Source organism: Gorilla gorilla, chromosome 10 (genome assembly GCF_029281585.2).
Source record: "Gorilla gorilla gorilla isolate KB3781 chromosome 10, NHGRI_mGorGor1-v2.1_pri, whole genome shotgun sequence".
In the NCBI taxonomy this organism is placed as follows: Eukaryota; Metazoa; Chordata; class Mammalia; order Primates; family Hominidae; genus Gorilla; species Gorilla gorilla.
Window position 1 is genome coordinate 15,449,005 of NC_073234.2, and position 22,018 is coordinate 15,471,022.

The window sequence follows — 22,018 nt, forward strand, 5'->3', positions numbered from 1 at the left end:
AAGACCCAAGAGTGTTGGTTGTCTAATTGTGCAGCTGTATAAACAAATCTTAATGCTTGAAAATATTCAAAGGTTATTCTCACGTTGATTGTTGGTAACTATGTGTAACAACATGAAAAGAAAAAAAATCAAAGAATTACGTCTGAGGATAATACACAATCTCTAAGGGTAAGAAGAGCAACAAAAATTCTGCTTCAATTACCACTGAAATAATATATTTATCCTGTAAAATCTATGGTGGCTGGTTGTAAAAATTAGGCATTAGCAAACTGATAAAGACGTTTTAATGAAAACATTGTGAAACATAGTTTTTAAAATGTTAAATACACCCACACCAGTTTTTCACATTCTTTGGGCTGCTTTAATGCTGCCACTAAATAATTGATTTAGTTGTGACATAGATCCTATGTTCGATGGAGTCTACCATTCATAAAGATGCAATGTAAGGTAACAAAAATATAAATTGTGTGTGTGAGGGGGAGAAGTCAAGAGTATTTTTATGTGACAGAAGTTAAGTTGTTATCAGTGTAAAATAGTCTGTTACAAATACAGGACTCTGTATGTTAGTTTCACTAACCAGAAAGAAATAAACTACAGCAGATACACACACACACACCAAAAAAGGGAAAAGAAACAAAGCTTCGCACCACAGAAAACCACCAAACTAGAGAGATAAACAATAAGAAAGGAAGAAGTGAACAAGTAATCTAAAAAACAACTAATGAAATGGTAGAAGGAAGTCCTAATTTATCAATAATAAACTTGAATAGAAGTGGATTAAACTCTACTTAAAAGATATAAAGTGGATGAATGGATTCAGATAGCAAAACCCACCTATATGCTGCCTACATGATACTTACCTCACTATTAAAGACAAATAGACTGAAAGTGAAGAGATGGAAAAATATATTTTATGCAAACAAATGAAAAGCAAGCAGGAGTAGCCACAGTCATGTCATATTTTAAAAGGCTTTAAATAAAAAAACTATATAAAAAAAGAATGTCACTGTATAACGAAATGAAAAAAGGTCCAATTCAATAAGAGGACATAACATATATATTACTTAGGTGTAACTATATATGTATCCAACACCAGAACAACCAGATATATAAAGCAAATATTAGATTTAAAGGTAGAGATAGACTGCAATACAATATTAGTAGGAAATTTCAACACTCCACTTTAAAAAATGGACAGATTATATGAAGAGAAAATCAACCAAAAAATGACAGACTCAAACTATACCATAGACCAAATGGACCTAGCAGGTAAAGAAGATCTCACCTGATATGGTTTGGCTGTATATCCCCACCCAAATCTCATCTTGATTACAGCTCCCATAATTCATACATGTTGTGGGAGGGAACCAGTGGGAGATAATTGAATCATGGGGGCGGTTTCCCCCATACTGTTCTTGTGGTAGTGAATACGTCTAACAAGATCTGATGGTTTTATAAGGGGGAACCCTTTCACTTGGTTCTCAATTCTATTTTGTTTGCTACCATGTAAGATGTGTCTTTCGCCTTCCATCATGATTGGGAGACCTCCCCAGCCACGTGGAACTATGAGTCCACTAAACCTCTTTTTCTCTGTAAATTACCCAGTCTCGGGTATGTCTTTATCAGCAGTATGAAAACAGACTAATACATCATCCAACAGCTGCAGAATACAAATTATTCTCAACTGTACACCAAACATTCTCTAGGACCAATCATACATTATGACACATGATAAGTCTTAACAAACTTAAGAAGACAGATATCATATGAAGTATCTTTTCTGATTACAGTGATATAAAGCCAGAAATCAACAACAGGAAAGCCCTTGGAAATTTTATAAAAACATGGAAATTAAATAGCATGCACCCAAGAAATCAATAGGTCTCATTAAGACATTAATAGGAAAATTTCAAAAGTCACTGAGACAAGTAAGAATGAAAATCCAACATACCCAAACCTATGGAACGTAGCAAAAGCAGTTCTAAGAGGGAAATTTATAGCAATAAAAGCCTACACCAAAAATGAAGAAAGATTTTCAAATCACAAAGCAAAATTATACACTTCAAGTAACTAGAACATCAAAAACAAACTAAACCCAAAATTGGTAGAAGGAAGGAAATAATAAAGCTCACAGCAGATATAAATGAAACAGACACTAAAAAATATTTCAAAAGATAAATAAGACAAAGTGTAAAGGTAAAACTGACAAACCTTTAGCTAAACTAAGACAAAAGGAGAGAAAATTCAAATAAATAAAAGATGAAAAAGGAGACATTACAACTGATACACCACAGAAATATAAGGGATTGTAAGACATTACTCATAACTATATGCCAACAAATTTGATAATGTAGAATAAAGTGAATAAATTTCTGCACACATACAACTACCAAGATTAAATTGTGAGGAAATATAACATCTGAACACATCAATAATGAGTTTGGAAATTGAATCAATAATAAAACATCTTCCATCAAAACAACAACAACAACAACCAACACCCAGGACCTGATGTCTTCACTGCTGAATTCTACCAAACAGTTAAAGAATAACTACCAATTCTCCACAAACTTTTCCACAAAAGTAATGAGGAAGGAATACTTCCATACTCATCTTATGAGGCGCGCAATATCCTGATTCTAAAACCAGACAAAGACACGCACAAAATGAAAATAACAGGCCAATATTCCTGAAGAACATAGATACAAAAATTCTCAACAAGATACAAGTGAACTGACTTCGACAGCACACTAAAAAGAGTATTCACTATAATCAAGTGGGATTCATCCCAGGGATGAAAGGATGGCTTAACATGCACAAATAAGTAAATATGATACACCACCACAATAGAAAGAAAAACAAAAACCATGTGATCATTTCAACAGATGCAAAAAGAACACTTGACAAAAGTCAACATTCCTTTATGATAAAAACTGTCAAGAAAGTAGGTATAGGAGTGTACCTCAATGCAGTAAAGGCCATATGTGACAAACCCACAGCTAACATCTTATTTATGGTGAATAGTTAAATGCTTTTCCTCTATGATATGGAGGAAGACAAGGATGTCAACTTCTACCACTTCTATTTAGCATAGTACTGGAGGTCAGAGCCAGAGCAATTAGACAAAAGAAATAAATAAGAGGGATCCAAACTGGAAAGAAGGAAGTCAGATTGTTTCTGTTTGTAGAAAATGTGATCTCACATACATATGTATACATCTATATATATGATCATATAGATATATATGATCTCTCTCTCTTTAGGGTTCTTTCTATATATACTTATATAGAGTGAGAACCCTAAAGACTTGACCAAAAACTACTAGAAATAATAAATAAATTCAGTAAAGTTCTAGTATACAAAATCAACACAGAAAATTCAGTGGTGTTTCTATACACTAATAGTGAACTATCTGAAAAAGTCATCAAGAAAGGAATTCCATTTACAATAGCTACCAAGAAATCTGCAGATAAATTTAATCAAGGTCGTGAAAGATCTCTACAATGAAAACTATAACACACTGATGGAAAAATTTACGATACACAAAAAATGGACACTATATACTCATGGAATGGAAGAACTGATACTATTGAAATGACCATACTAACAAAATGTCCTACAGATTCAATGCAATCCCTATCAAAATACCAATGAAATTCTTCACAGAAATAGAAAAAAATACCCTAAAATTTGTATGAAACCAGAAAAGACCCCAAATAACCAAAGCAATCCTGTGCAAAAATAACAAAGCTGGAGGCACCACACTACCTGACTTCAAAATATACTACAAAGCCATAGTAAGCAAAACAGCATGGCACTGCCATAAAGCAAACACATAGACCAATGGAAGAGAATATACAGCTCAGAAATAAATTCTCAAAACTAAAGTCAACTGATTTTCAAAAAAGGAGTCAAGAGCACACACAGGGGTAAAGACAGTCTCTTCATTAAATGGTACTGAGAAGATTGGATATCTACATGTGGGATAATGAAATTAGACCCCTATCTTTTACCTTATACAAAATCAACTCAAATGCGATTAAAGACCTAAAGGTAAGATTGAAAACTATGAAAAACTACTAGAAGATAACATGTGGGAAATTCTCTATAACTTTGGGTTGTACAAGGATTTTTTAAATGAGACGTCAAAAGCACAGGCAACAAAAGCAAAAATAGATAAATGGGGTTTCATCAAACTAAAATGCTTTTGCACAGCAAAGGAAACTTAACAGAGTGAAAAAACAACTTACAGAATGGGATACAATATTTGCAAACTATATATCTGCTAAGGAGTTAATGCCCAGATTTTATAAGAAACTTAAACAACTCAACAGCAAAAACATAAGTAAATTATTTTAAAATGGGCAAAACTGGGAGGCTGAGGCAGGTGGATTGCCTGAGGTCAGGAGTTTGAGACCAGCCTGACCAATATGGTGAAACCATTTCTCTACTAAAAATACAAAAATTTAGCCAAACATGATGGCGTGTGCCTGTAACCCCAGCTACTCAGCAGGCTGAGGCAGGGGAATTGCTTGAACCAGGGAGATGGAGGTTGCCGTGAGCCCCGATTGCACCACTGCACTCCAGCTTGGGCAACAGAGCAAGACTCCTTCGCAAAAAAAAAAAAAAAAGGACAAAATAAACTAAAAGAAATGCCACAAGAGAAAATATAGAAATGGTCAAGACGAATACATAATAAAATCATGTTCAACATCACTAACCATCAGGGAAATGCAAATCAAAACCACAATGAGATACCAGTTCACCCATTAGAATGGCTATTACCAAAATGGTAAAAGATAACAAGAATTGGCAAGGAAGTGGAGAAAAGGGAACACTTACACACTGTTGATGAGATTGTAAACTAGTACAACCATTAAGCAAAACTTTATGGAAGTTCGCTAAAAAATAAAAAAAAAACAAAAAAACCAATCATTCGATCACATAACCCAGCAATCCCACTACTGGGTATATATCCATAGGAAATGAAATCATTGTGTTTGAAAAATATCTGCACTCTTATGTTTACTGTAGCACTATTTCTAATAATCAGATATGGAATCAATCTATGTGTATAAAAACAAACACGTGAATTATGTATATATAATATTATGTATATTATATATGATATATATTATGTATATTATATATGATGTATATTATGTATATTATATACATAATATATATTATGTATATTATATACATAATATATATGATGTATATTATATATGATATATATTATGTATATTACATACATAATATATATGATGTATATTATATATAATATATATAATGTATAATGTATATAATATATTATGTATATTATATATACTATACATTATGTATATTATGTATATTATGTATATTACATATAATATATATTCTTATTATATATATAATTATATATAATTATAATTATATATAATTTTATGTGTAATTATAATTATACATAAAATTAATTATAATTATATATAATTTTATGTGTAATTATAATTATACATATTATTATATATAATATATATATATATGGACACATACACAATGAAATACTATTCAGCAATAAAAAAAGAATGAAATTCTGCCAGTTGCAACAACATGGATGACCCTGTAGGATACAATGTTAGGTGAAATAAGCCAGACACAGAAAGCAAATACCGCATGATCTCTCTCATATGTGGAATCTTAAAAAAAAAATGTTAATACAGAAGTAGAGTAGAATAGTGGTTACCAAACAGTGAGGAAGAAGTGGGGAGGGCAAAATGGAGATAGATTGGTTAACAGTTATGAAATCACAATTATATAGGAAGAATAAGTTGAAGTGTTCTTTGCAAAGCAGGGTGACTATAGTTAAAAGTAAAGTATTGTATATTACAAAGTATCTAGAAGAAAGGATTTTGAAATTTCTTATTAAAAAGAAATGATAAATGCATGAGGTAATTAATACACTAACTATCCTTATTGGATCATTAGACAACATACATATTCATTGAAACATCAAATTGTATCCTATAAATCTATATAATTACAATGTGAAAATTTTTAAAAAATAAATTAATGAATTAAATAACAATTTTAAAATGTTCTCAATCACCAACGCAAAGTTTAGGAGCTTTGTTCTTGACTCAGCCTTAAGACTGAAAACTAATGTGTTAGAAATATTTGTAGATCCTCTCAATTTTGAAAGAATCCTAGCTAAACTACTGAAATATAAAATATATTCTATGTAATATGCTCTTAGGTATATTCTTAGGTGAACTCTGCTTTTAGATGAAGCTTATAAAAATGAAAAACGTATCTGAAATAAAATTTTAAAGTATTTGGAAAATTACAGCTTAATCTATTAAAGACAAATTTTCTATACAGTAACCTTTTTATGTGCTTTTGAAATGGGATATACAATTATTTTCCCTGATGTGAAACAAAATATAGAAAGTTGGCATTTTATCTAAGAAGTTAACTTAGGAAGAAAGAGTGAGAGGCAGAGGAATGAGGGAAGAAAGGAAGGCTGATGATGGGATACCTTATCAAGTTGCCTAATGCTGTATTGGAACCTAATAGGCCTTCTAAGGAGTTTTACTACATAATGCAAAACTCCTCAATCTGGGAGGAGGAAAGGGCTTTATTTTTGAGTGGTCACAGGTTGCCCCATGGGCATAAACTCTACCAAGCTTCTAGGTTACACCTACATGAGCATCCCACCTGCTTAAGTGAGAGCAGCCACAAACTGTGGGCCATTCCAGGTAAGTGTCATATCACACCTGCACCAACTAGTCAAAGCCTGGGTCAAAGCCTGTGCAGAACTGATTGCTACAGCAGAGGCTAAAATAAGAAATGGGGCTAAGAGAGTGAAAAGCAGTGCCCATATGTATCCAAAAACAGGTTGAAGATATCTTTAGGAAGGAACAGATAATTTTTTTTATTCATACAATAACAGATGCATATGAACTCCTCGAGTAGTCACCCATTCCTGTCAGCCGTTGGGCTTCATAACTAAATCATTCTTCCTTTGTAATCCAGTCCCACATTTTCAGCTATCTCTATATGTTTATTATCTTAAATATTTCTTTGCTCTATACTCTTCCCCTAGTCTTCAACCAATTTCTTTCTTTATTGTCCCAACCCACAGACTGTTATTTCCACTTCGATGTCCCATAGAAGCTTCAAGGGTTTGAAATACCTAAAAAACAACTCATCTTTCTCCCTAAAACTCCCTCTCCTTCTCCCACTTCAAAATTTAAACTAATGGCTCCCCCTGTTATTCCCACCAGAATCCTGAATGATCCCTGTTTCTCCTCATTCACTCCATACATGTAAATCTCATTAACGTTACTTTCTAGATATTTCATGAATCCTTTCCATTCATTCTGTACTAGAAAGTGTTCCCAGTTTAGACCCTGGTGGTTGGTGGCCTCTTACCTAGGCGCTCTCTCTCTCTCTCTCTCTCTGTGGGTGTGGGTGTGGGTGTGTGTGTCCTGAGAATTTATTTACTTCTGGTTTTTGTTTGTTTTTTAGTATCCAGAATCTACAGGGAACTTAAATCAATTAGAAAAAAAAAACCCAATCAAAAAATGAGCAAAGGACATGAACAAACACTTCTCAAAAGAACACATACAAATGGCCAACAAATACACAAAAAAAAAAATGCTTACAATCACTAATATTCAGAAAAATGCAAATCAAAACACAATGAGATACCATTTCATACCGGTTGGAATGGCTATTATTAAAAAGTCAAAATACAACAGATGCCAGCAGGGCTGTAGACAAGAGGAAGTCTCTGTATATTTTTAGCTATAGCCCTACTTCAAACGTGTCCCCCTTACAGCCAAAAGAGCGGCCTATCTAAAGGACTGTTCTGATCAGCTCACTTACCTGACTGAAACCTTCAGTGACTCCCATGGCCTGCAGGTCAATGCACTAATTCATGACTATAACATCTGAGATATCCTTGATCTGGCTACTGGTCTAGCCCTCTCTGACTCACGCTTTATAAACCATGCATTCTGGAACTTTTTAGTTGTTTCCCACATCAGCATGCTACTTCCCATCCATGTAGATTTGCAGAGACCTCCTCATCTTTTTAATTCCCAGTTCCCACTCTCAACATGGGCCATCTCCTACCCACACTTCAAAACCTAAGCAAAACAACACCTTCCGTGACACCTCCATGCTGAGTCAGATGCCATCCCCTTTGTATTGTAGTTCTTTGCTTGTGTGCCTTTGTCTCACTTTGTTCTCTTTAAAATAAACTCCATGAGGACAATGATCACCTGCTATTTGTGTTAATATCTGCACCAAGTGGCATAGTGTCTGGAGTATAGTAGGATCTATTTTCAAGGAACAAAAGATTATATCTATACCAATAGACATGAATTAGCGCTTTTTTTTTAAAGATAAGCTCCCTTTGAACTAAGTCAATGTTTACAAGAAGAGTTATACTAAAAGGTTCAATTTGCTGCTTACGTTTCATTTACTTCAGGCAAATAATTCATTGTTATTGGTAAATCGATACTTTTTATTGATACTGAAAAGAGAGAAATAAACTAATGACTATCTCTGTTAGAGTAGATTTGTTCATATCTATCAGTAAAATGTTAATTATCTGAAAGTCAATAATAAAACACAAACTGTGATCTTAAATGTTTTTTAGGGGCTCAAAAATAATTAGAATTCATGTCAGCATATAAAAAAAGATCAGAGTATTTTTAAGATATGATAAAATTTTATTTTAGTTTCTTAATAGGGATTTTTGTGACCTTATAGAGTTCAACTAATTATAATTTTAAAAATAGGATTGATAGAGTTTTAGAATTAGAAACAATTTATAGATTATTTTATTTTTCTTTTGAGGAATCAGGTCATCAGAAGATCAAGGAACACCTATAATGTCACTAGATCCTAATTTAATTTAAATTTTAGAATCCAGGTATTCTAACTCCTGTCTTGATACTATTTCTACTTTATTATGTTGCTTCCCAGGGCTTTAAAAAATAAAAGCTGGGAAATTACATTTGCTTTGCATATACAGCACCAATTATCAAATTCAGCATAAAAGCATAACATGTATACATCAAAAAGAAAACATAAAAACTTCATATTAAAAGCATCTCAAAACAATTGAATATAATAGGGAAACCTTATACAAATGCAACACTCCCCCATTAATAAAAAGAAACCAATTGGAGAAAAAAGAAATTCAATATAAACATGTTGGAATATAACCTAATTCATTTTAATCCAATGCTTCAAATTGAAAAAAATTAGCACTAATGTTATTTTCCTTTATCATTACAATCTTGCTTTTCATTACATTATGCTATGTTTTGTATTAAACATAAAATCAATTTTTCACCTTAACACATGCTAGAAATACAGAGTCACCATGTTGGAAATCAGTAGAAAGTGTCTTTGTTTCTACTTTTTTTTTCTTTGAAAAAGCTTTGGGAAAAAAAATCATTTACAACGTTTAATTTTAATAACTTAAGGAATGTAATTGATTTTTGTTTGTTTTTGACATGGAGTTTCACTCTTGTCACTCAGGCTGGAGTACAATGGCATGATCTCGGCTCACTGTAACCTCCACCTCCCAGGTTCAAATGATTCTCCTGTCTCAGCCTCCCGAGTAGCTGGGATGACAGGCACTCACCACCACACCTGGCAAATTTTTGTACTTTTAGTAGAGATGGGATTTCATCATGTTGGCCAGGCTGGTCTCAAACTCCTGACCTCAGGCGATCTGCCCACCTCGGCCTCCCAAAGAGCTGGGACTACAGGCGTGAGCCACCTCGCCCAGCCAATTGAATAGTTTTTAACTCAGAGGATAAATGCTTGAGGGGATGGAAAGCCCATTCCTCATGATGTGATTATTTCACACTGCATGCCTGTATCAAAACATCTCATGTACCCCACAAATATATAAACCTCCTATGTACCCACAAAAATTATATAAAATAATGAAAATATTTTAAAACTAAAAAAAATTGTTTTCTAATTAAGCAACCTTATTTAAATAAAATCATTCTTCCTCATCCTCAGTCCTGGAATCTACCAGAAAGAATTAGCAACATCTTAAAGATGACAAAGTGTTAAAGATAAGCTGCTATTAAGTAAAAGTGTGAAGTGTGGAGGGGACAAGCTGGATGCCTGAACCATTTTGTTCTATCTTTAGGACAGTGAAAGAGCAAGAAGCAGGGTTGGGGTGGGGGACACATATTCTGTTGAGAATTGTCACCACTATATTCACTGAAATTCATCTGCATGCTTGTATGCATACTTTTGATTCACCTGAAACATTGAAAATTATATGAAATTGTTCTCTATTCTTTAGATAATTATAATCTAAGTGCTAATATGAAGCTTAGAATTTATATGAAATATTTATGCCCACAACAAGACATTTCAGCTATTTCCTAGATAATAATCTCACTTCACCCTGCACAAAACAGGCACATGATCATGTCACTCTGACCTGGTTTGAGTCCAAGGAGACTTTTGTTTTTAAAATAATTTAGGTTAGTAGTTAAAATATGAACTTTGGGCCAGGAGTGGTGGCTCATGCCTATAATCCCAGCACTTCGGGAGGCTGAGGCGGGTGGATGACTTGAAGTCAGGAGTTGGAGACTGGCCTGGCCAACATGCTGAAACCCCATCTCTACTAAAAAAAAAAAATACAAAAATTAGCTGGGTGTGGTGGCGGGCACCTATAATCCCAGCTACTTGGGAGACTGAGGCAGGAGAATTGCTTGAGCCTGGGAAGTGGAGGTTGCAGTGAGCAGAGATCTTACCACTACACTCCAAAACAAACAACAAACAAAAAAATTCTAGAGTCACACTGAAAATCTTAACAACCTGCTTCTACTACTCAATTTTTTTTATTTTTATTTTGACCTGATTTTAGACTGATAGTAAAATGCACAAATAACACAAAGTGCCCCCTATGTCCCTCACCCTACTTCCCCTACTACTAAAATTTTCAGAGCCATCCTTATTTTCTCTATAAAAGAGCAGCATTCTCCTTTTAGAGATTTGGAAAGATTATTAAAAGATAAGTTACAAAATACGGTACCTGACACGTATAAAATATTAAATAAATATTAGTCATGCTTAATTATTTTGTTTTAAGTCTATATGAGTCAAGTTTTAGTAGAAATATGGGCTAGAAAAAAAAAACAGAAAGCGGGACTCTGTGATCCGACTTGGGTTTATAGAACAGACTGTACTAGTTTGTTCTCATGCTGCTAATAAAGTCCTACCCAAGACCGGGTAATTTATAAAGGAAAGAGGTTTAATGAACTCACAATTCCACATGGCTGGGGAGGCCTCACAGTCACGGCAGAAGGCAAAAAAGAAGCAAAGGCACACCTTAAATGGTAGCAGAGAAGAAAGCTTGTGTAGGGAAACTCCCATTTTAAAAGCATCAGATCTCCTGAGACTTATTCGCTACCAGGAGAACAGTAGGGGGAACCCGCCCCTATGATTCAATTATCTCCACCTGACTCCATCCTTGACATGCGGGGATAATTACAATCAAGGTGAGATTCGGCCGGAGACACAGCCGAATCATATCAATGACTAATGAGAGTTATGTCCAGAACCTAATGAAAACCTGTCTGAGGCCACATTCCCTGTAAAGCAGATTTGAGATAGAGATTTGTGTAGAGAACATTTAACTGGGTAAAATCCTAGGAACCAACAACTGTGGCGAAAAAGCTGAATTGGATAAAGGGAGTTGAGATGTGAGGCAGTCACAACAAATACCTCAGCTAATCTCAAGGGGGAGCTGAGAAGCTGGGGTGACCCTTCAGAGTTGCCCTAAATTGAGGCAGGAGTATGGAGTTTTAATACCTTTCACTGGCCATTCTTCAGATACGAGTTGTCCCCAAGGATGGACATCAGCTTGACAAGTTATTAATTAGATCTCCTGAGAATAAATTCTAGAGAGAATCAGCTGAGAGGCATGATTTAGCAAATGAGAACCAAGTGAAAGGCGAAAGGGGTTTCCCCTTATAAAACCATCAGATCTCATGAGACTTATTCACTACCACTAGAACAGTGTGGGGAAAACTGCCCCCATGATCCACTTACCTCTCACTGGGTCCCTCCCACAACATGTGAATTATGGGAGCTACAGTGCAAGATGAGATTTCGGTGCGGACACAGCCAAACCATATCAGACAGTAATAACTTTCAATTAAATATAGCTAGACTTTCTGTCAGTGGGTCACAGCAGTCTAGAGAATACATTGAAAAACTCTGGGAACAGCAGATATAGAGGTCAGATCTAGAGATTTTGAACAAAGTTTAGTGCTACAATGCATTGGTGACCACAGACAAAAGGTGTCTGTTGTTGTTGTAGTTTGTTTTCTGTCTTGTTTTTCATCATGGGAGGACAAAAAGAAAAAATGGGGGCAATGGTGAAGGAGAAATGAAAAAGACCTGCTTTTCTATGGGTGGAAGCGACTAAACGAGAGAATAAATTTGGATTACACAACAAATGCAAATCAAGTTAGAAGCATGAAAGGCATGATTAAGGCCATGGTTCTAATAGAGATCAGCCAGCGGAACCAGGATCATGCCACACCGAGAGAGGCTGCAGAGCCATTGCCTTCTCTCCTGTCAATGCTAAATTAATGGAATGGAACTCACAGAAGCACTATGTAATCAAATATTGGTGGGACACAAGCAAATTCTGAAAAAGTTTCATTGATCAATGATAATATCTTTTGGTGTAAATATCTCCTCAAAACATTTCAGGAAAAAAAATAAAGCTATAATTTTCCTTTAGAAATATTTAACTTTGTTATACTAGTTTATTTTTTACCTAATACATTCTGATATATTGTTATGTAGGTTAAAGATGCTCGATTCATGCCACTGTGGAAACCACACATAATTTAGGCAATAATGCAAATTCTTTTCAAATTATTTTATCAGTGTATTCACTTTATTTTTATTTCAAACACAATACAAAATTACAAGATGCTATCAAAGTGATGCTACAAAACCCCACTAAAATTTTTTCAATTCTTCAAATCACACACTTACACACACACACACACACACACACACACACACACACACAACACATGCATTCCCCGTACAGGCCTTTTTTGTGGGGGCCTGAGTAAATAACTGCATTTTATTTTCAATTTTTCATTTTGAAATAATTAAAGACTTACCAAAAATATTGCAAAACTACGTGCCTTTTTGAAGTAAAGTCTTGAAAAAGTTGTTTGGTATATCCTTTATAGTAAAAAAAAGAAAACACGTGTGTATTCTGTTGATTAAAGGCATGCTGAGATTGTTAGACATGTGATTTCATCAGAGACTCCAATATAGAGCACAGCTGTAACGACATCCTAAGAGTGTTCTAACTGAAATGTGCTGGAAGAAGGTTGTAATTTTTTTCAACCCTTCTCAAGTTGGCACTCAGCAGATTTCCACTCTATAAAAATAACTCCTGCTCTGCAACTAATGTTCACAGATAAGCTCCAAACATATTTACAGCTCCATTTAAGTATAATGTACACACAGTAAAATTCACCCTTTTCAATGTGCAATTTAATGAGTTATGGCAGATGAATATCATCATTTGACCACAATCGTGATCAAGATACAGAAAATCTGCATCATCACAAAATGTTTTCTTTTGCTGTTTTGCATTTGATCTTTTCTCCATTCCTGAACACAGGCAACCACTAATCTGCTTCTGTTTCTACAGTTTGCATTTTCTTGAGTATCCTATTAGTGGAATGATACATTGGTGTCTTTCATGTCTAGCTTCTTTCACTGAGCATAATGCTTTTGATATTCATTTATATTGCTGTTGTATCAGTTTGCTCCTTTTTATTGTTGAGTGGTACTCCATCTACAACTGGTTTATCCATTTACAAGTTGATGGACACATCTGCTATGAACTTCAAGGATGAGGCTTGGTACGGATATGTTTTTATTTATTTTGAGTGGCAGTGGAATTATTTGGCTATATGATCAGTACTAAGTTTAACATTAAAAGAAACTGCCAAACTGCTTTCCAGAATGTCTGTACCATTTTGAAGTCCCACTAGCCAGGTGTGAATAGCAATTCTTCACATCATGTGGTATGGTCAGTTCTGCTCGTGTCAGCCACTCCAGTGGGTGTACAGTGGTACCTCAATGTGGTTTTAACTTGCATTTCCCTGATGACGGGTAATGTTAAGTATCTTTTCATTTGTGTATTGGACATCATCTCTTTTTAAATTAAAATATCTGTACAAATATTTGGCCCATTTAGGTCAAAATATTTTGTTAAATGAGTTATTTGTGTTTTGTTATTTAGTTTTTTAGTTATGTGTACATTCTAGATGAAAGTTCTTTATCAGACATATTTAAAATTATTCTGTCCCAATCTGTGGTTTGCCTTTTCATTTTTTGATGCTATGTTTTAAATTGCAAAAGTTTTAATTTCATGAAGTCCAACTTACTATTTTTTCCATTTTCATCCATCCTTTTCTTATCTAAAAAATTTTTAGCTATAGTAAGATTATTAAAAATTTTTCCTATTCAGTAAGCTTTATACTTTTTATATTTACATTATGTATAAAATACATGTTGAGTTAATTTGAGGATATGGTGTGAGGTAATTCTGAAGTTCATATTCTCCATTTAATATCCAATTTTAATAGTACCATCTTTATAAAGACATTGATTTCCTTATTGAATTATTTTGGCAACTTTGGCCATGTAAGGCTGGATATATTTCTAAATGATTTATTCTGTTTCACTGATATATATGTCTTCTTCATGCCAGTAAGTTTACTGTACTGGTTAGTGTAGCTTTACAACATGTCTTGAAATTTGGAAAGTTTTCCAACTTTATTCTTCTTTCTAAAACATGCTCTGGCTATTCTAGGACTTCCGCATTTAAAAAAAAAAAATTAGAATCAGCTTTGTAATTTCTCCAAAAAGGCCTATAGGTTTGATTGGGATTGTGCCAAATCTGGAGATCAGTTTCAGAAGAATTATCATCTAATAAGTATGACATGTATATTTACCAATGAACTTGATACATATTTCTACCTATTCAATCTCTCGTATTAGTGATTTAGAAATTTTGGATCAGCATACCTTTTATTAAATTTATTCTGAATTATTTTATTATTTTTGAGGCTATTATAAGTTAAATTGCTTACATAATTTTATTTTCTAATTGGTGTTGATTGTGTATAGAAACACAATTGATTTTATTTATTGATCTTTCATCCTACAACTTTGTTAAATTCACTTCATACCTCTAGCACACTTCTGCAGATGCCTAAGGATTTTCTATGTATATGTTTACATCACGTGAGAATAGTATTTTTCTTTCTTCCCAACTTGGGTGTCACTTATTTCTTATTTTCTTTTCTTTTCTCTTTATTTCTTTCTTCTTTCTGTCCATTCCTCCTTCCTTCCCTTCTTTCTTTCTCCCTGTTTTAGAATCAGTTTTGTAATTTATCCAAAAGGACCTATAAGGTTTCATGGGAATTCCACTGAATCTAGAGATCAATTTCAGGAGAATTATCATCTCATAAGTATTAAATATATATCAATGAACTTGGTATATATTTCCACTTATTTAATATTGAATGCAATACTTTAAGGAACTAGGGAGAGAGGACATCATTGCATTTTTCATAATCTTATGTAGAAAGTATTAAGGCTTTCACCATTTTAAGTAAGATGTTTGCTATAGATTTTTTGTAAACACATAATCAGTTTGAAAATGTACTTTTCTATCCTCAGTTTGCTGGGAGTTTTTAATTTAAAAAATGTGTTACATTTTGTAAATTCCTTTTTTGCATCTATTGAGAGTGTCACGTGATTTTTCTTTTTTCTGTCAGCACGGTAGATTTTCAGTTGTTGAAACCAACTTGAGATAAACCCCACTTCGTTAAAACACATTATCATTTTTAACTATTCCTAGACTCAATTTGCTAATATTGTATTAAGAATGTTGCATCTAAGTTCATAATGGTTATCAGTCTGTCATTTTTGAGTTGTGATCTCTGTATTTGTTTCTGATATCGAGAGAATCCACGTAAAACATCTACTTCTGTCATCAGTAATAATCTGACCAGGGATAACACCAACAGTTAGAGAGGAACCTGTCATTACCTGTGACAGCAGAGATATCAGAGATTCCAAAAAGAAAAGCAAGGTTAAAATTTCAAATATAATAACATGAAATATCAGAAAGCCAGGGGATAGAAATATAGGAGAGCAAAATCTTAGAGGTCAAAACAAGTAATTAAGTACTGCACATGATAATAAAAAGTAAAGTCTTTTCCTAAGGCAGAGCCTGGCTGCTGCCTAGCTTCTTTGACAATTCTCGGTAGGCTTTCATGGCTTTATAAGGGCTTATACTTTAGGTAAAGTTATAGTCAGGGAAACGGTGGGTGTAGGTTGGCTCTGTAGAAATGAAGCATTACAGGAGCACTGCAGTTAGAAAGAAACTGATACTGATGATACTTCGGTCACACTAATAATACATGCTAATGATAATCATAGCAATCATGGTAATGACAGAAAATATATATATAATATTAACATGCTTCTATTTGCACATATACATATGTGAATAGAAACATTGATTTAAAGACATGAAAGTATAGAAATAGCCTACACCTGATAAAGATATGCTCATACACAATAACAAACATCAGTATAAACAGAGATTTTGATGTATCACAGAATTCTCCAATAGATCACAATTTTGACACTATGGGAAGTGTCATTTTCAGAACTTTTCTTTATCTCCATTATCTCCATTCTCTATTTCCAATATTCCTGGAGACTGAACTCAAGGATCAGTAAATATTCTCAACCTTAACCATAGCAGACTTCATTCATCCCATATAGGCTTGTTCTTTTTCCCCATTGACAGAAGGCATTGTACCATGAAATATACAACATATCTCTGACACACCTGACGAAAACAAACAATGGGGAAAGATTGACTATTTAATCAATGGCGATGGGAAAACTGGCTAGCCATATGAAGAAAGCTGAAACTGGACCCCTTCCTTACACCTTATAAAATAATTAACTCAAGATGGATTAAAGACTTAAACATAAGATCTAAAACCATAACAACTCTAGAAGAAAACCTAGCCAATACCATTCAGAACATAGGCATAGGCAAAGACTTCATGACTAAAACACCAAAAGCAGTGGCAACAAAAGCCAAAATTGAGAAACGGGATCTAATTAAACTAAAGATAGCTTCTGCACAGCAAAAGACACTATCATCGGAGTGAACACACAACCTACAGAGTGGGAGAAAATTTTTGCAATCTATCCATCTAACAAAGGGCTAATATCCAGAATCTACAAGGAACTTAAACAAATTTACAAGAAAAAAACAACCCCATCAGAAAGTGGGAAAAGGATATGAACAGACACTTCTCAAAAGAAGACATTTATGCGGCCAATAAACACATGAAAAAAAGCTCATCATAGGCTGGGCGTGGTGGCTCACGCCTGTAATCCCATCACTTTGGGAGGCCAAGGCGAGTGGATCACAAGGTCAGGAGTTTGAGACTTGCCTGGCCACTATGGTGAAACTCTGTCTCTACCAAAAACACACAAAAAAACTTTAGCCAGGCGTGGTGGTATGTATCTGTAATCCCAGCTACTCAAGAGGCTAAGGCAGGAGAATTGCTTGAACCCATTAGGTGGAGGTTGCAGTGAGCCGAAATTGTGCCACTGCACTCCACCCTGGGTGACAGAGTGAGGCTGTCTCGAAGAAAAAAAAAAAAAAAGCTCATCACCCCTGGTCCAATGAGATACCATCTCGCGCCAGTTAGAATGGCAATCATTAAAAAGCCAGGAAACAACAGGTGTTAGAGAGGATGTGGAGAAATAGGAATGCTTTTACACTGTTGGTGGGAGTGTAAATTAGTTCAACCATTGTGGAAGACAGTGTAGCAATTCCTCAAGGATCCAGAACTAGAAATACCATTTGACCTAACAGTCTCATCACTAGGTACACATCCAAAGGATTATAAATCATTCTACTATAAAGACACATTCACACATATGTTTATTGCAGCACTATTCACAATAGCAAAGACTAGGAAGCAACCCAAATGCCCATCAATGATAGACTGGATAAAGAATATGTGGCACATATAAACCATGGAATACTATGCAGCTATAAAAAAGGATGGATTAATGTCTTTTGCAGAGACATGGATGAAGCTGGAAACCATCATTCTCAGCAAACTATCACAAGAACAGAAAACCAAACACCACATGTTCTCACTCATAAGTGGGAGTTGAACAATGAGAACACATAGACACAGGGAGGGGAACATCACACACTGGGGCCTGTCAGTGGGTAGGAAGCAAAGAGGAGGGATAGCATTAGGAGGAATACTTAATGTAGATGACGGGTTGATGGGTGCAGCAAACCACGACAGCACATGTATACCTATTTCACAAAACTGCAAGTTCTGCATATGTATCCCAGAACTTAAAGTGTATGTATGTGTGTATATATATTACACAAATGTAAATGTAAATGTAAATAAATTGAAAATGGTAAAAATAGAAATATGTTTCCTACACAAATAGTGACATATTAAAGCAAGATAGAATGTATGTTTGAGTTAAAAAAAAATTTGCTTAGAAGACAACTTGAATTCCATTCCAAGGAACTAGTTTTCAAAAGTTTACAACCAGATTTCAGTTTGGCAAAAGGCAACAATGCTGTTTTGAAAATAATTTCTGAAAAGAGCTTCCCCAGCAGTTCCAAATGGCAGTCCTGATACAAGGAAGTAGGGGCAATTTTGTTACCACCAGGAACATTGAATTTATTTTCAGACCTTGAAATTCTGGGAGGCCCTCGAATAATAATCAACTACAATATTTTACTTTACATAGAAATATTGTTTTAATGTTAATATAAAAGCTTGTATATGAACTAAAATTGTCAATCTGCCACTTTTAAGAAAGAAGAATCCATTATGTCCCTAATCTATAGTGAGTTGATATGTTCCATAAGCAGTTCTGGAAGGAGGCTACACTTAGAGCATAAATTGGTATAGATCGCTTTGCTCTCACAGATAGCGACACAATATTTTCTGCTGAATGGGAAAAAGTTTGAAGGCATAAATCAAGATAAAGCAATCATCTGACAAAGAATTACAAAGAGGCCCCATACCTTTTTCTTAGTGAACGCCATGTGACACATTGATTTTCCACTGAAGATAAAAGCCAAAATCATGTGTCATCAATAGAAAGCAAGCAAAACTATTTGGTTCAATATGTTATGGTACTGAACCAAAAAAAACTTGCAGAGAAAAGACAAATCTAAAATGTTGCACGTGATTCAAACAAGTCTGGATCAGAAGAGACATTTCAGAGGTCACCGCTAGAGAGTCAAGGATACATTAGAGAGAAATAAACTCCTGCTTTTTTGTTTATGTACTTACATACACAGATACTGTCTGATGAAGATGATTGATATCAGGTATGGTATTTGATGGTATAGTCATTTACAAAATAATTCATCCCTTATGATCTAATGCAATTTTCTTCATATTACACGTGTATATTTAAATACTTCCTTGTGAAGTGGAGGCTAGCCAGGCTGCTGTTAGCATATCCAGTACATTTCTGCAAATTCCAAAATGGCAAATCCCACAGTTGAAATTTCAACCTCTCTAGCGTCCCTCGGCTGGAGTGCATAATCACGGCAAAAGTCTGCAACATCAGAGGTGGCCGCCACAGACACAAAGTCTATGTTTCTCATTCCATTCTACCAAATCTAGTCAGCAGTCTGGGTGAGGGGGCTTGGCAGTATCTACGAGCAGAAAGCATTCAAATGGCTGGTATATGTGCTTCCGGGGAAACTAAGGGAAAAAAAAGAGAGGGAGGGAGGGAGGGAACAAGAAAGAAGAAGGAAACTCAAGGAGAGAGGAAGGGAAGGAGGCTGGCAAGAAGGGATGGAGGGAGCAAGGGAGGGAGGAATAAAGGAAGGAAGTTACACCAAGTTTCAAAACTGGCCACGGACTGAGAAGGATTAAGAGGCAAACGGAATTGAAAGCATTTATGTTCATACTCGGTATTTTTCTTACCCATTCTTGCAAATTAGTAATTTAAAAATTTTCATTTCCACAAATCCACGTGTTTTCTTGTTCCTCTCTCTCCGCTCTTTTTCCTTCTTTCCTTCCTGCCTTTCTTCTTTCTTTTCAACATAGGTTATATAAATGTGTGAGAGCTATCACTAGTCTACATTAATCATCAGGATTTTCCTGTATATTTCCAATTAAGATGACCCATAATAATATTCTACTGTAATTTTGGAGGGTCCAAAATACTAGATGGCATTTAGTGTTTTGGAAATCATGACAAGTCTAACAGGACTTTAAAAAACCTATCAAGACATCTGATGTGTTTTCTTGCCCATACACTCTTTAATGAGGTCTGCTTGACCCTTTCTTCTTCCCTTCTCTAGTCATGGGTTCTTCACACTGAAAACTAAGCTTTGCATCAGTGTTTGACGAACAGGTGACATAATAAACTGCAGTTATATTTTAAATTCAGCTCAAGATGGTAGATGAGAAATCTAAGATTGTGAAGTGAGATTTAGCATGCTGTTCAGTATGCAACAAATCTGAGTGTTGCTCACACAGGATTCATACCAACAGGCTCCTTCCAAAACCTTTCAATGCAAATTCTAGCAAATGCACACTTGGAAGAAAAATGTTCCATGAAGTTGTATATGTAAATTTATACTTTCAGCATTTATGTATATAATTTCAGGGGAAGTGGGATCAACTTAACATTATTAAACATAGTCCAATGATATTTACAACATAACTTCAGAAACATTTTATTACTAGAAGTATTTTAAAAAGGCTGTACCATTTAGGATTTAAGACACACCCCACAAATGAAAAAACAAATGAGATTATAAACAACATTTAAAAAAAAAATTATGCCATCTCTTTCACTACAAAATCCTCCTGGGGGAAAAATATCTTTTCCTTCATTATTAAAGGATGTTATCAGAGCACAGTGGAATTCTTTCAGATTTAGTCAGAAGGTTCTCTGGAGTTGAGAGATCTATTGGAGAATATTTTCTTTGAAAGTCCATGTCCTTTCCCCAGGCCTACATCATATATAAATAAACATTTCAGAAAAGGGGCCATTTTAGGAAAAAGTGGGTTGAAGATTGTAAGACCTGGTTCCCGGGTGCCAAATAATTCACAAGTTGGAATAAGCTGGGTTTTTGTAACACTTCTCTATGACTGTCACTGATACTGAACTATGCCAAGGAACTAAGTCCTACCAAGGAAAAGCAGGAGGAAAACAGGTGTAAGAAAACATTTCCTGTCAGTGTGTCCAGAGATAGCACGAGTCAACAGCGGCTCCTCATGAAGCCATCGATTCGTAACACTGGAGTATCTAGAATGCATCTGGGTCGAATTATTAAAAAGAAAGTTCTTCTCAAGCTAGTTGTAATGGTAGCTAATTTAAAACATTAATGTTCTGCGATTCTGATAAAAACCTATGTGGTGAACCAACAATAAAGGCGGCTGAAGATATTGGTATGAAATAGTTATTTTTCCTTATATACCTGGACGTTCATGTAAGAAATTATACTTTTGGAAGGTCTGTCATATTCTCAGTGTATAAGAGTGGAATCATTTTTAGAAGTTATTGTCAGAATTTTGCTTTAATAGTGCAATAAAGTGTACATTCTCCCTCTCTCATTTTCATTCAACAGCCTCTACAAATTGAGCCTGGCTCAAAGGTCTTTCCCTCTTGGAATATGACTCCTCCCCTGTCCCTCTACATAGGCTATTCTATAACAAATTATTTGGCTGTCTTGATTTTTTCAGAGACCTCATGCTAGTAGTAGAGAGCCAGGAGAAAGTGAGATGTCCTATATAAAAGGCCTGCTAGAAAAAGAAATCAGCACTGAGTTCTAAGGATACTGAACAACTTTTTAAAAAACAAGCAAGCCATATTAAACACATTAGTTACAACC